The following is a 16976-nucleotide window of genomic DNA, read 5'->3' as shown; positions in this document are numbered from 1 at the left end:
ATGCCCTATAGCCACCCCGCGGCCCATTCGAAATTTTGCCTGTATTGCCAAAGGGGTATGTTCATTGATCCGGAGAAAAAACTGAGTATGAGTCGAACCACTGAATCGGATCAGAAATTCGATCTTGGTGACCTCCATACAATATTTTATGATCCTACGAAAGAATCGGCTCCATAAGTATGCCCTATAACTGCCCGCGGCCCGTTCGAAATTTTGCCAGTATTGCCAAAGGGGTATGTTCACTGATCCGGAGAAAAAACTGAGTATGGGTCGAACCACTGAATCGGATCAGAAATTCGGTCTTGGTGACCTCCATACAATATTTTATGATCCTACGAAAGAATCGGATCCACAATTATGCCCTATAGCCACCCCGCGGCCCGTTCGAAATTTTGCCAGTATTGCCAAAGTGGTATGTTCACTGATCCGGAGAAAAAACTGAGTATGGGTCGAACCACTGAATCGGATCAGAAATTCGGTCTTGGTGACCTCCATACAATATTTTATGATCCTACGAAAGAATCGGATCCACAATTATGCCTATAGCCACCCCGCGGCCCGTTCGAAATTTTGCCAGTATTGCCAAAGGGGTATGTTCACTGATCCGGATAAAAAACTGAGTATGGGTCGAACCGATGAATCGGATCAGAAATTCGGTCTTGGTGACCTCCATACAATATTTTATGATCCTACGAAAGAATCGGATCCACAATTATACCCTATAGCCATCCCGCGGCCCGTTCGAAATTTTGCCAGTATTGCCAAAGGGGTATGTTCACCGATCAGGAGAAAAAACTGACTATGGGTCGAACCATTGAATCAGATCAGATTTTCGATCTTGATGACCTCCATACAATATTTTAAGATCCTACGAAAGAAACGGATCCACAATTATTCCCTATAGCCACCCCGCGGCCCGTTCGAAATTTTGCCAGTATTGCCAAAAGGGTATGTTCACTGATCCGGAGAAAAAACTGAGTATGGGTCGAACCACTGAATCGGATCAGAAATTCGGTCTTGGTGACCTCCATACAATATTTTATGATCCTACGAAAGAATCGGATCCACAATTATGCCCTATAGCCACCCCGCGGCCCGTTCGAAATTTTGCCAGTATTGCCAAAGTGGTATGTTCACTGATCCGGAGAAAAAACTGAGTATGGGTCGAACCACTGAATCGGATCAGAAATTCGGTCTTGGTGACCTCCATACAATATTTTATGATCCTACGAAAGAATCGGATCCACAATTATGCCCTATAGCCAACCCGCGGCCCGTTCGAAATTTTGCCAGTATTGCCAAAGGGGTATGTTCACTGATCCGGATAAAAAACTGAGTATGGGTCGAACCGATGAATCGGATCAGAAATTTGGTCTTGGTGACCTCCATACAATATTTTATGATCCTACGAAAGAATCGGATCCACAATTATACCCTATAGCCATCCCGCGGCCCGTTCGAAATTTTGCCAGTATTGCCAAAGGGGTATGTTCACCGATCAGGAGAAAAAACTGACTATGGGTCGAACCATTGAATCAGATCAGATTTTCGATCTTGATGACCTCCATACAATATTTTAAGATCCTACGAAAGAAACGGATCCACAATTATGCCCTATAGCCACCCCGCGGCCCGTTCGAAATTTTGCTAGTATTGCCAAAAGGGTATGTTCACTGATCCGGAGAAAAAACTGAGTATGGGTCGAACCACTGAATCGGATCAGAAATTCGGTCTTGGTGACCTCCATACAATATTTTATGATCCTACGAAAGAATCGGATCCACAATTATGCCCTATAGCCATCCCGCGGCCCGTTCGAAATTTTGCCAGTATTGCCAAAGGGGTATGTTCACCGATCAGGAGAAAAAACTGACTATGGGTCGAACCATTGAATCAGATCAGATTTTCGATCTTGATGACCTCCATACAATATTTTAAGATCCTACGAAAGAATCGGATCCACAATTATGCCCTATAGCCACCCCGCGGCCCGTTCGAAATTTTGCCAGTATTGCCAAAGGGGTATGTTCACTGATCCGGAGAAAAAACTGAGTATGGGTCGAACCACTGAATCGGATCAGAAATTCGGTCCTGGTGACCTCCATACAATATTTTATGATCCTACGAAAGAATCGGATCCACAATTATGCCCTATAGCCACCCCGCGGCCCGTTCGAAATTTTGCCAGTATTGCCAAAGGGGTATGTTCACTGATCTGAAGAAAAAACTGAGTATGAGTCGAACCACTGAATCGGATCAGAATTTCGGTCTTGGTGACCTCCAAACAATATGTATGATCCTACGAAAGAATCGAATCCACAATTATGCCCTATAGCAACCCCGCGGCCCGTTCGAAATTTTGCCAGTATTGCCAAAGGGGTATGTTCACTGATCCGGAGAAAAAACTGAGTATGAGTCGAACCCCTGAATCGGATAAGAAATTCGGTTTCGGTGACCTCCATACAATATTTTTTGATCCTACGAAAGAATCGGATCCACAATTATGCCCTATAGCCACCCCGCGGCCCGTTCGAAATTTTGCCAGTATTGCCAAAGTGGTATGTTCACTGATCCGGAGAAAAAACTGAGTATGGGTCGAACCACTGAATCGGATCAGAAATTCGGTCTTGGTGACCTCCTTACAATATTTTATGATCCTACGAAAGAATCGGATCCACAATTATGCCCTATAGCCACCCCACGGCCCGTTCGAAATTTTGCCAGTATTGCCAAAGGGGTATGTTCACTGATCCGGAGAAAAAACTGAGTATGGGTCGAACCACTGAATCGGATCAGAAATTCGGTCTTGGTGACCTCCATACAATATTTTATGATCCTACGAAAGAATCGGATCCACACTTATGCCCTATAGCCACCCCGCGGCCCGTTCGAAATTTTGCCAGTATTGCCAAAGGGGTATGTTCATTGATCCGGAGAAAAAACTGAGTATGAGTCGAACCACTGATTCGTATCAGAAATTCGATCTTGGTGACCTCCATACAATATTTTATGATCCTACGAAAGAATCGGATCCATAAGTATGCCCTATAACTGCCCGCGGCCCGTTCGAAATTTTGCCAGTATTGCCAAAGGGGTATGTTCACTGATCCGGAGAAAAAACTGAGTATGGGTCGAACCACTGAATCGGATCAGAAATTCGGTCTTGGTGACATCCATACAATATTTTATGATCCTACGAAAGAATCGGATCCACAATTATGCCCTATAGCCACCCCGCGGCCCGTTGGAAATTTTGCCAGTATTGCTAGAGGGGTATGTTCACTGATCCGGAGAAAAAACTGAGTATGGGTCGAACCACTGAATCGGATCAGAAATTCGATCTTGGTGACCTCCATACAATATTTTATGATCCTTAGAAAGAATCGGATCCATAAGTATGCCCAATAAATGCCCGCGGCCCGTTCGAAATTTTTCCAGTATTGCCAAAGGGGTATGTTCACTGATCCGGATAAAAAACTGAGTATGGGTCGAACCACTGAATCGGATCAGAAATTCGGTCTTGGTGACCTCCATACAATATTTTATGATCCTACGAAAGAATCGGATCCACAATTATGCCCTATAGCCACCCCGCGGCCCATTCGAAATTTTGCCTGTATTGCCAAAGGGGTATGTTCATTGATCCGGAGAAAAAACTGAGTATGAGTCGAACCACTGAATCGGATCAGAAATTCGATCTTGGTGACCTCCATACAATATTTTATGATCCTACGAAAGAATCGGCTCCATAAGTATGCCCTATAACTGCCCGCGGCCCGTTCGAAATTTTGCCAGTATTGCCAAAGGGGTATGTTCACTGATCCGGAGAAAAAACTGAGTATGGGTCGAACCACTGAATCGGATCAGAAATTCGGTCTTGGTGACCTCCATACAATATTTTATGATCCTACGAAAGAATCGGATCCACAATTATGCCCTATAGCCACCCCGCGGCCCGTTCGAAATTTTGCCAGTATTGCCAAAGTGGTATGTTCACTGATCCGGAGAAAAAACTGAGTATGGGTCGAACCACTGAATCGGATCAGAAATTCGGTCTTGGTGACCTCCATACAATATTTTATGATCCTACGAAAGAATCGGATCCACAATTATGCCCTATAGCCACCCCGCGGCCCGTTCGAAATTTTGCCAGTATTGCCAAAGGGGTATGTTCACTGATCCGGATAAAAAACTGAGTATGGGTCGAACCGATGAATCGGATCAGAAATTCGGTCTTGGTGACCTCCATACAATATTTTATGATCCTACGAAAGAATCGGATCCACAATTATACCCTATAGCCATCCCGCGGCCCGTTCGAAATTTTGCCAGTATTGCCAAAGGGGTATGTTCACCGATCAGGAGAAAAAACTGACTATGGGTCGAACCGTTGAATCAGATCAGATTTTCGATCTTGATGACCTCCATACAATATTTTAAGATCCTACGAAAGAAACGGATCCACAATTATGCCCTATAGCCACCCCGCGGCCCGTTCGAAATTTTGCTAGTATTGCCAAAAGGGTATGTTCACTGATCCGGAGAAAAAACTGAGTATGGGTCGAACCACTGAATCGGATCAGAAATTCGGTCTTGGTGACCTCCATACAATATTTTATGATCCTACAAAAGAATCGGATCCACAATTATGCCCTATAGCCATCCCGCGGCCCGTTCGAAATTTTGCCAGTATTGCCAAAGGGGTATGTTCACCGATCAGGAGAAAAAACTGACTATGGGTCGAACCATTGAATCAGATCAGATTTTCGACCTTGATGACCTCCATACAATATTTTAAGATCCTACGAAAGAATCGGATCCACAATTATGCCCTATAGCCACCCCGCGGCCCGTTCGAAATTTTGCCAGTATTGCCAAAGGGGTATGTTCACTGATCCGGAGAAAAAACTGAGTATGGGTCGAACCACTGAATCGGATCAGAAATTCGGTCCTGGTGACCTCCATACAATATTTTATGATCCTACGAAAGAATCGGATCCACAATTATGCCCTATAGCCACCCCGCGGCCCGTTCGAAATTTTGCCAGTATTGCCAAAGGGGTATGTTCACTGATCTGAAGAAAAAACTGAGTATGAGTCGAACCACTGAATCGGATCAGAATTTCGGTCTTGGTGACCTCCAAACAATATGTATGATCCTACGAAAGAATCGAATCCACAATTATGCCCTATAGCCACCCCGCGGCCCGTTCGAAATTTTGCCAGTATTGCCAAAGGGGTATGTTCACTGATCCGGAGAAAAAACTGAGTATGAGTCGAACCACTGAATCGGATAAGAAATTCGGTTTCGGTGACCTCCATACAATATTTTTTGATCCTACGAAAGAATCGGATCCACAATTATGCCCTATAGCCACCCCGCGGCCCGTTCGAAATTTTGCCAGTATTGCCAAAGTGGTATGTTCACTGATCCGGAGAAAAAACTGAGTATGGGTCGAACCACTGAATCGGATTAGAAATTCGGTCTTGGTGACCTCCTTACAATATTTTATGATCCTACGAAAGAATCGGATCCACAATTATGCCCTATAGCCACCCCACGGCCCGTTCGAAATTTTGCCAGTATTGCCAAAGGGGTATGTTCATTGATCCGGAGAAAAAACTGAGTATGAGTCGAACCACTGATTCGGATCAGAAATTCGATCTTGGTGACCTCCATACAATATTTTATGATCCTACGAAAGAATCGGATCCATAAGTATGCCCTATAACTGCCCGCGGCCCGTTCGAAATTTTGCCAGTATTGCCAAAGGGGTATGTTCACTGATCCGGAGAAAAAACTGAGTATGGGTCGAACCACTGAATTGGATCAGAAATTCGGTCTTGGTGACATCCATACAATATTTTATGATCCTACGAAAGAATCGGATCCACAATTATGCCCTATAGCCACCCCGCGGCCCGTTGGAAATTTTGCCAGTATTGCCAGAGGGGTATGTTCACTGATCCGGAGAAAAAACTGAGTATGGGTCGAACCACTGAATCGGATCAGAAATTCGATCTTGGTGACCTCCATACAATATTTTATGATCCTTAGAAAGAATCGGATCCATAAGTATATGCCCAATAAATGCCCGCGGCCCGTTCGAAATTTTTCCAGTATTGCCAAAGGGGTATGTTCACTGATCCGGATAAAAAACTGAGTATGGGTCGAACCACTGAATCGGATCAGAAATTCGGTCTTGGTGACCTCCATACAATATTTTATGATCCTACGAAAGAATCGGATCCACAATTATGCCCTATAGCCACCCCGCGGCCCATTCGAAATTTTGCCTGTATTGCCAAAGGGGTATGTTCATTGATCCGGAGAAAAAACTGAGTATGACTCGAACCACTGAATCAGATCAGAAATTCGATCTTGGTGACCTCCATACAATATTTTATGATCCTACGAAAGAATCGGCTCCATAAGTATGCCCTATAACTGCCCGCGGCCCGTTCGAAATTTTGCCAGTATTGCCAAAGGGGTATGTTCACTGATCCGGAGAAAAAACTGAGTATGGGTCGAACCACTGAATCGGATCAGAAATTCAGTCTTGGTGACCTCCATACAATATTTTATGATCCTACGAATGAATCGGATCCACAATTATGCCCTATAGCCACCCCGCGGCCCATTCGAAATTTTGCCAGTATTGCCAAAGTGGTATGTTCACTGATCCGGAGAAAAAACTGAGTATGGGTCGAACCACTGAATCGGATCAGAAATTCGGTCTTGGTGACCTCTATACAATATTTTATGATCCTACGAAAGAATCGGATCCACAATTATGCCCTATAGCCACCCCGCGGCCCGTTCGAAATTTTGCCAGTATTGCCAAAGGGGTATGTTCACTGATCCGGATAAAAAACTGAGTATGGGTCGAACCGATTAATCGGATCAGAAATTCGGTCTTGGTGACCTCCATACAATATTTTATGATCCTACGAAAGAATCGTATCCACAATTATACCCTATAGCCATCCCGCGGCCCGTTCGAAATTTTGCCTGTATTGCCAAAGGGGTATGTTCACCGATCAGGAGAAAAAACTGACTATGGGTCGAACCATTGAATCAGATCAGATTTTCGATCTTGATGACCTCCATACAATATTTTAAGATCCTACGAAAGAAACGGATCCACAATTATGCCCTATAGCCACCCCGCGGCCCGTTCGAAATTTTGCCAGTATTGCCAAAAGGGTATGTTCACTGATCCGGAGAAAAAACTGAGTATGGGTCGAACCACTGAATCGGATCAGAAATTCGGTCTTGGTGACCTCCATACAATATTTTATGATCCTACGAAAGAATCGGATCCACAATTATGCCCTATAGCCACCCCGCGGCCCGTTCGAAATTTTGCCAGTATTGCCAAAGGGGTATGTTCACTGATCCGAAGAAAAAACTGAGTATGGGTCGAACCACTGAATCGGATCACCATACAATATTTTATGATCCTACGAAAGAATCGGATCCACAATTATGCCCTATAGCCACCCCACGGCCCGTTCGAAATTTTGCCAGTATTGCCAAAGGGGTATGTTCACTGATCCGGAGAAAAAACTGAGTATGGGTCGAACCACTGAATCGGATCAGAAATTCGGTCTTGGTGACCTCCATACAATATTTTATGATCCTACGAAAGAATCGGATCCACAATTATGCCCTATAACCACCCCGCGGCCCGTTCGAAATTTTGCCAGTATTGCCAAAGGGGTATGTTCATTGATCCGGAGAAAAAACTGAGTATGAGTCGAACCACTGAATCGGATCAGAAATTCGATCTTGGTGACCTCCATACAATATTTTTTGATCCTACGAAAAAATCGGATCCATAAGTATGCCCTATAACTGCCCGCGGCCCGTTCGAAATTTTGCCAGTATTGCCAAAGGGGTATGTTCACTGATCCGGAGAAAAAACTGAGTATGGGTCGAACCACTGAATCGGATCAGAAATTCGATCTTGGTGACCTCCATACAATATTTTATGATCCTACGAAAGAATCGGATCCACAATTATGCCCTATAGCTACCCCGCGGCCCGTTCGAAATTTTGCCAGTATTGCCAAAGGGGTATGTTCATTGATCCGGAGAAAAAACTGAGTATGGGTCGAACCACTGAATCGGATCAGAAATTCGATCTTGGTGACCTACATACAATATTTTATGATCCTACGAAAGAATCGGATCCATAAGTATGCCCTATAACTGCCCGCGGCCCGTTCGAAATTTTGCCAGTATTGCCAAAGGGGTATGTTCACTGATCCGGAGAAAAAACTGAGTATGGGTCGAACCACTGAATCGGATCAGAAATTCGGTCTTGGTGACCTCCATACAATATTTTATGATCCTACGAAAGAATCGGATCCACAATTATGCCCTATAGCCACCCCGCGGCCCGTTAGAAATTTTGCCTGTATTGCCAGAGTGGTATGTTCACTGATCCGGAGAAAAAACTGAGTATGGGTCGAACCACTGAATCGGATCAGAAATTCGGTCTTGGTGACCTCCATACAATATTTTATGATCCTACGAAAGAATCGGATCCACAATTATGCCCTATAGCCACCCCGCGGCCCGTTCGAAATTTTGCCAGTATTGCCAAAGGGGTATGTTCACTGATCCGGATAAAAAACTGAGTATGGGTCGAACCGATTAATCGGATCAGAAATTCGGTCTTGGTGACCTCCATACAATATTTTATGAACCTACGAAAGAATCGGATCCACAATTATACCCTATAGCCATCCCGCGGCCCGTTCGAAATTTTGCCTGTATTGCCAAAGGGGTATGTTCACCGATCAGGAGAAAAAACTGACTATGGGTCGAACCATTGAATCAGATCAGATTTTCGATCTTGATGACCTCCATACAATATTTTAAGATCCTACGAAAGAAACGGATCCACAATTATGCCCTATAGCCACCCCGCGGCCCGTTCGAAATTTTGCCAGTATTGCCAAAAGGGTATGTTCACTGATCCGGAGAAAAAACTGAGTATGGGTCGAACCACTGAATCGGATCAGAAATTCGGTCTTGGTGACCTCCATACAATATTTTATGATCCTACGAAAGAATCGGATCCACAATTATGCCCTATAGCCACCCCGCGGCCCGTTCGAAATTTTGCCAGTATTGCCAAAGGGGTATGTTCACTGATCCGAAGAAAAAACTGAGTATGGGTCGAACCACTGAATCGGATCACCATACAATATTTTATGATCCTACGAAAGAATCGGATCCACAATTATGCCCTATAGCCACCCCACGGCCCGTTCGAAATTTTGCCAGTATTGCCAAAGGGGTATGTTCACTGATCCGGAGAAAAAACTGAGTATGGGTCGAACCACTGAATCGGATCAGAAATTCGGTCTTGGTGACCTCCATACAATATTTTATGATCCTACGAAAGAATCGGATCCACAATTATGCCCTATAACCACCCCGCGGCCCGTTCGAAATTTTGCCAGTATTGCCAAAGGGGTATGTTCATTGATCCGGAGAAAAAACTGAGTATGAGTCGAACCACTGAATCGGATCAGAAATTCGATCTTGGTGACCTCCATACAATATTTTTTGATCCTACGAAAAAATCGGATCCATAAGTATGCCCTATAACTGCCCGCGGCCCGTTCGAAATTTTGCCAGTATTGCCAAAGGGGTATGTTCACTGATCCGGAGAAAAAACTGAGTATGGGTCGAACCACTGAATCGGATCAGAAATTCGATCTTGGTGACCTCCATACAATATTTTATGATCCTACGAAAGAATCGGATCCACAATTATGCCCTATAGCTACCCCGCGGCCCGTTCGAAATTTTGCCAGTATTGCCAAAGGGGTATGTTCATTGATCCGGAGAAAAAACTGAGTATGGGTCGAACCACTGAATCGGATCAGAAATTCGATCTTGGTGACCTACATACAATATTTTATGATCCTACGAAAGAATCGGATCCATAAGTATGCCCTATAACTGCCCGCGGCCCGTTCGAAATTTTGCCAGTATTGCCAAAGGGGTATGTTCACTGATCCGGAGAAAAAACTGAGTATGGGTCGAACCACTGAATCGGATCAGAAATTCGGTCTTGGTGACCTCCATACAATATTTTATGATCCTACGAAAGAATCGGATCCACAATTATGCCCTATAGCCACCCCGCGGCCCGTTAGAAATTTTGCCTGTATTGCCAGAGTGGTATGTTCACTGATCCGGAGAAAAAACTGAGTATGGGTCGAACCACTGAATCGGATCAGAAATTCGGTCTTGGTGACCTCCATACAATATTTTATGATCCTACGAAAGAATCGGATCCACAATTATGCCCAATAGCCACCCCGCGGCCCGTTCGAAATTTTGCCAGTATTGCCAAAGGGGTATGTTCACTGATCCGGATAAAAAACTGAGTATGGGTCGAACCGATTAATCGGATCAGAAATTCGGTCTTGGTGACCTCCATACAATATTTTATGATCCTACGAAAGAATCGGATCCACAATTATACCCTATAGCCATCCCGCGGCCCGTTCGAAATTTTGCCTGTATTGCCAAAGGGGTATGTTCACCGATCAGGAGAAAAAACTGACTATGGGTCGAACCATTGAATCAGATCAGATTTTCGATCTTGATGACCTCCATACAATATTTTATGATCCTACGAATGAATCGGATCCACAATTATGCCCTATAGCCACCCCGCGGCCCATTCGAAATTTTGCCAGTATTGCCAAAGTGGTATGTTCACTGATCCGGAGAAAAAACTGAGTATGGGTCGAACCACTGAATCGGATCAGAAATTCGGTCTTGGTGACCTCTATACAATATTTTATGATCCTACGAAAGAATCGGATCCACAATTATGCCCTATAGCCACCCCGCGGCCCGTTCGAAATTTTGCCAGTATTGCCAAAGGGGTATGTTCACTGATCCGGATAAAAAACTGAGTATGGGTCGAACCGATTAATCGGATCAGAAATTCGGTCTTGGTGACCTCCATACAATATTTTATGATCCTACGAAAGAATCGGATCCACAATTATACCCTATAGCCATCCCGCGGCCCGTTCGAAATTTTGCCTGTATTGCCAAAGGGGTATGTTCACCGATCAGGAGAAAAAACTGACTATGGGTCGAACCATTGAATCAGATCAGATTTTCGATCTTGATGACCTCCATACAATATTTTAAGATCCTACGAAAGAAACGGATCCACAATTATGCCCTATAGCCACCCCGCGGCCCGTTCGAAATTTTGCCTGTATTGCCAAAAGGGTATGTTCACTGATCCGGAGAAAAAACTGAGTATGGGTCGAACCACTGAATCGGATCAGAAATTCGGTCTTGGTGACCTCCATACAATATTTTATGATCCTACGAAAGAATCGGATCCACAATTATGCCCTATAGCCACCCCGCGGCCCGTTCGAAATTTTGCCAGTATTGCCAAAGGGGTATGTTCACTGATACGAAGAAAAAACTGAGTATGGGTCGAACCACTGAATCGGATCACCATACAATATTTTATGATCCTACGAAAGAATCGGATCCACAATTATGCCCTATAGCCACCCCACGGCCCGTTCGAAATTTTGCCAGTATTGCCAAAGGGGTATGTTCACTGATCCGGAGAAAAAACTGAGTATGGGTCGAACCACTGAATCGGATCAGAAATTCGGTCTTGGTGACCTCCATACAATATTTTATGATCCTACGAAAGAATCGGATCCACAATTATGCCCTATAACCACCCCGCGGCCCGTTCGAAATTTTGCCAGTATTGCCAAAGGGGTATGTTCATTGATCCGGAGAAAAAACTGAGTATGAGTCGAACCACTGAATCGGATCAGAAATTCGATCTTGGTGACCTCCATACAATATTTTTTGATCCTACGAAAAAATCGGATCCATAAGTATGCCCTATAACTGCCCGCGGCCCGTTCGAAATTTTGCCAGTATTGCCAAAGGGGTATGTTCACTGATCCGGAGAAAAAACTGAGTATGGGTCGAACCACTGAATCGGATCAGAAATTCGATCTTGGTGACCTCCATACAATATTTTATGATCCTACGAAAGAATCGGATCCACAATTATGCCCTATAGCTACCCCGCGGCCCGTTCGAAATTTTGCCAGTATTGCCAAAGGGGTATGTTCATTGATCCGGAGAAAAAACTGAGTATGAGTCGAACCACTGAATCGGATCAGAAATTCGATCTTGGTGACCTACATACAATATTTTATGATCCTACGAAAGAATCGGATCCATAAGTATGCCCTATAACTGCCCGCGGCCCGTTCGAAATTTTGCCAGTATTGCCAAAGGGGTATGTTAACTGATCCGGAGAAAAAACTGAGTATGGGTCGAACCACTGAATCGGATCAGAAATTCGGTCTTGGTGACCTCCATACAATATTTTATGATCCTACGAAAGAATCGGATCCACAATTATGCCCTATAGCCACCCCGCGGCCCGTTAGAAATTTTGCCTGTATTGCCAGAGTGGTATGTTCACTGATCCGGAGAAAAAACTGAGTATGGGTCGAACCACTGAATCGGATCAGAAATTCGGTCTTGGTGACCTCCATACAATATTTTATGATCCTACGAAAGAATCGGATCCACAATTATGCCCTATAGCCACCCCGCGGCCCGTTCGAAATTTTGCCAGTATTGCCAAAGGGGTATGTTCACTGATCCGGATAAAAAACTGAGTATGGGTCGAACCGATTAATCGGATCAGAAATTCGGTCTTGGTGACCTCCATACAATATTTTATGAACCTACGAAAGAATCGGATCCACAATTATACCCTATAGCCATCCCGCGGCCCGTTCGAAATTTTGCCTGTATTGCCAAAGGGGTATGTTCACCGATCAGGAGAAAAAACTGACTATGGGTCGAACCATTGAATCAGATCAGATTTTCGATCTTGATGACCTCCATACAATATTTTAAGATCCTACGAAAGAAACGGATCCACAATTATGCCCTATAGCCACCCCGCGGCCCGTTCGAAATTTTGCCAGTATTGCCAAAAGGGTATGTTCACTGATCCGGAGAAAAAACTGAGTATGGGTCGAACCACTGAATCGGATCAGAAATTCGGTCTTCGTGACCTCCATACAATATTTTATGATCCTACGAAAGAATCGGATCCACAATTATGCCCTATAGCCACCCCGCGGCCCGTTCGAAATTTTGCCAGTATTGCCAAAGGGGTATGTTCACTGATCCGAAGAAAAAACTGAGTATGGGTCGAACCACTGAATCGGATCACCATACAATATTTTATGATCCTACGAAAGAATCGGATCCACAATTATGCCCTATAACCACCCCGCGGCCCGTTCGAAATTTTGCCAGTATTGCCAAAGGGGTATGTTCATTGATCCGGAGAAAAAACTGAGTATGAGTCGAACCACTGAATCGGATCAGAAATTCGATCTTGGTGACCTCCATACAATATTTTTTGATCCTACGAAAAAATCGGATCCATAAGTTTGCCCTATAACTGCCCGCGGCCCGTTCGAAATTTTGCCAGTATTGCCAAAGGGGTATGTTCACTGATCCGGAGAAAAAACTGAGTATGGGTCGAACCACTGAATCGGATCAGAAATTCGATCTTGGTGACCTCCATACAATATTTTATGATCCTACGAAAGAATCGGATCCACAATTATGCCCTATAGCTACCCCGCGGCCCGTTCGAAATTTTGCCAGTATTGCCAAAGGGGTATGTTCATTGATCCGGAGAAAAAACTGAGTATGAGTCGAACCACTGAATCGGATCAGAAATTCGATCTTGGTGACCTACATACAATATTTTATGATCCTACGAAAGAATCGGATCCATAAGTATGCCCTATAACTGCCCGCGGCCCGTTCGAAATTTTGCCAGTATTGCCAAAGGGGTATGTTCACTGATCCGGAGAAAAAACTGAGTATGGGTCGAACCACTGAATCGGATCAGAAATTCGGTCTTGGTGACCTCCATACAATATTTTATGATCCTACGAAAGAATCGGATCCACAATTATGCCCTATAGCCACCCCGCGGCCCGTTAGAAATTTTGCCTGTATTGCCAGAGTGGTATGTTCACTGATCCGGAGAAAAAACTGAGTATGGGTCGAACCACTGAATCGGATCAGAAATTCGGTCTTGGTGACCTCCATACAATATTTTATGATCCTACGAAAGAATCGGATCCACAATTATGCCCTATAGCCACCCCGCGGCCCGTTCGAAATTTTGCCAGTATTGCCAAAGGGGTATGTTCACTGATCCGGATAAAAAACTGAGTATGGGTCGAACCGATGAATCGGATCAGAAATTCGGTCTTGGTGACCTCCATACAATATTTTATGATCCTACGAAAGAATCGGATCCACAATTATGCCCTATAGCCATCCCGCGGCCCGTTCGAAATTTTGCCAGTATTGCCAAAGGGGTATGTTCACCGATCAGGAGAAAAATCTGACTATGGGTCGAACCATTAAATCAGATCAGATTTTCGATCTTGATGACCTCCATACAATATTTTAAGATCCTACGAAAGAAACGGATCCACAATTATGCCCTATAGCCACCCCGCGGCCCTTCGAAATTTTGCCAGTATTGCCAAAAGGGTATGTTCACTGATCCGGAGAAAAAACTGAGTATGGGTCAAACCACTGAATCGGATCAGAAATTCGGTCTTGGTGACCTCCATACAATATTTTATGATCCTACGAAAGAATCGGATCCACAATTATGCCCTATAGCCACCCCGCGGCCCGTTCGAAATTTTGCCAGTATTGCCAAAGGGGTATGTTCACTGATCCGGAGTAAAAACTGAGTATGGGTCGAACCACTGAATCGGATCAGAAATTCGGTCTTGGTGACCTCCATACAATATTTTATGATCCTACGAAAGAATCGGATCCACAATTATGCCCTATAGCCACCCCGCGGCCCGTTCGAAATTTTGCCAGTATTGCCAAAGGGGTATGTTCACTGATCCGGAGAAAAAACTGAGTATGGGTCGAACCACTGAATCGGATCAGAAATTCGGTCTTGGTGACCTCCATACAATATTTTATGATCCTACGAAAGAATCGGATCCACAATTATGCCATATAGCCACCCCGCGGCCCGTTCGAAATTTTGCCAGTATTGCCAAAGGGGTATGTTCACCGATCAGGAGAAAAAACTGACTATGGGTCGAACCATTGAATCAGATCAGATTTTCGATCTTGATGACCTCCATACAATATTTTAAGATCCTACGAAAGAAACGGATCCACAATTATGCCCTATAGCCACCCCGCGGCCCGTTCGAAATTTTGCCAGTATTGCCAAAAGGGTATATGTTCACTGATCCGGAGAAAAAACTGAGTATGGGTCGAACCACTGAATCGGATCAGAAATTCGGTCTTGGTGACCTCCATACAATATTTTATGATCCTACGAAAGAATCGGATCCACAATTATGCCCTATAGCCACCCCGCGGCCCGTTCGAAATTTTGCCAGTATTGCCATAGGTTCACTGATCCGGATAAAAAACTGAGTATGGGTCGAACCGATGAATCGGATCAGAAATTCGGTCTTGGTGACCTCCATACAATATTTTATGATCCTACGAAAGAATCGGATCCACAATTATGCCCTATAGCCATCCCGCGGCCCGTTCGAAATTTTGCCAGTATTGCCAAAGGGGTATGTTCACCGATCAGGAGAAAAAACTGACTATGGGTCGAACCATTAAATCAGATCAGATTTTCGATCTTGATGACCTCCATACAATATTTTAAGATCCTACGAAAGAAACGGATCCACAATTATGCCCTATAGCCACCCCGCGGCCCGTTCGAAATTTTGCCAGTATTGCCAAAAGGGTATGTTCACTGATCCGGAGAAAAAACTGAGTATGGGTCGAACCACTGAATCGGATCAGAAATTCGGTCTTGGTGACCTCCATACAATATTTTATGATCCTACGAAAGAATCGGATCCACAATTATGCCCTATAGCCACCCCGCGGCCCGTTCGAAATTTTGCCAGTATTGCCAAAGGGGTATGTTCACTGATCCGGAGTAAAAACTGAGTATGGGTCGAACCACTGAATCGGATCAGAAATTCGGTCTTGGTGACCTCCATACAATATTTTATGATCCTACGAAAGAATCGGATCCACAATTATGCCCTATAACCACCCCGCGGCCCGTTCGAAATTTTGCCAGTATTGCCAAAGGGGTATGTTCACTGATCCGGAGAAAAAACTGAGTATGGTTCGAACCACTGAATCGGATCAGAAATTCGGTCTTGGTGACCTCCATACAATATTTTATGATCCTACGAAAGAATCGGATCCACAATTATGCCATATAGCCACCCCGCGGCCCGTTCGAAATTTTGCCAGTATTGCCAAAGGGGTATGTTCACCGATCAGGAGAAAAAACTGACTATGGGTCGAACCATTGAATCAGATCAGATTTTCGATCTTGATGACCTCCATACAATATTTTAAGATCCTACGAAAGAAACGGATCCACAATTATGCCCTATAGCCACCCCGCGGCCCGTTCGAAATTTTGCCAGTATTGCCAAAAGGGTATGTTCACTGATCCGGAGAAAAAACTGAGTATGGGTCGAACCACTGAATCGGATCAGAAATTCGGTCTTGGTGACCTCCATACAATATTTTATGATCCTACGAAAGAATCGGATCCACAATTATGCCCTATAGCCACCCCGCGGCCCGTTCGAAATTTTGCCAGTATTGCCAAAGGGGTATGTTCACTGATCCGGAGAAAAAACTGAGTATGGGTCGAACCACTGAATCGGATCACCATACAATATTTTATGATCCTACGAAAGAATCGGATCCACAATTATGCCCTATAGCCACCCCGCGGCCCGTTCGAAATTTTGCCAGTATTGCCAAAGGGGTATGTTCATTGATCCGGAGAAAAAACTGAGTATGAGTCGAA

This window comes from Bidens hawaiensis, unplaced genomic scaffold (assembly GCF_021521415.1).
Source record: "Bidens hawaiensis isolate Kalapana, Puna unplaced genomic scaffold, B.hawaiensis_p1.1 tig00047636_1, whole genome shotgun sequence".
NCBI classification, from domain to species: domain Eukaryota; kingdom Viridiplantae; phylum Streptophyta; class Magnoliopsida; order Asterales; family Asteraceae; genus Bidens; species Bidens hawaiensis.
This window is presented reverse-complemented; position numbering follows the sequence as displayed.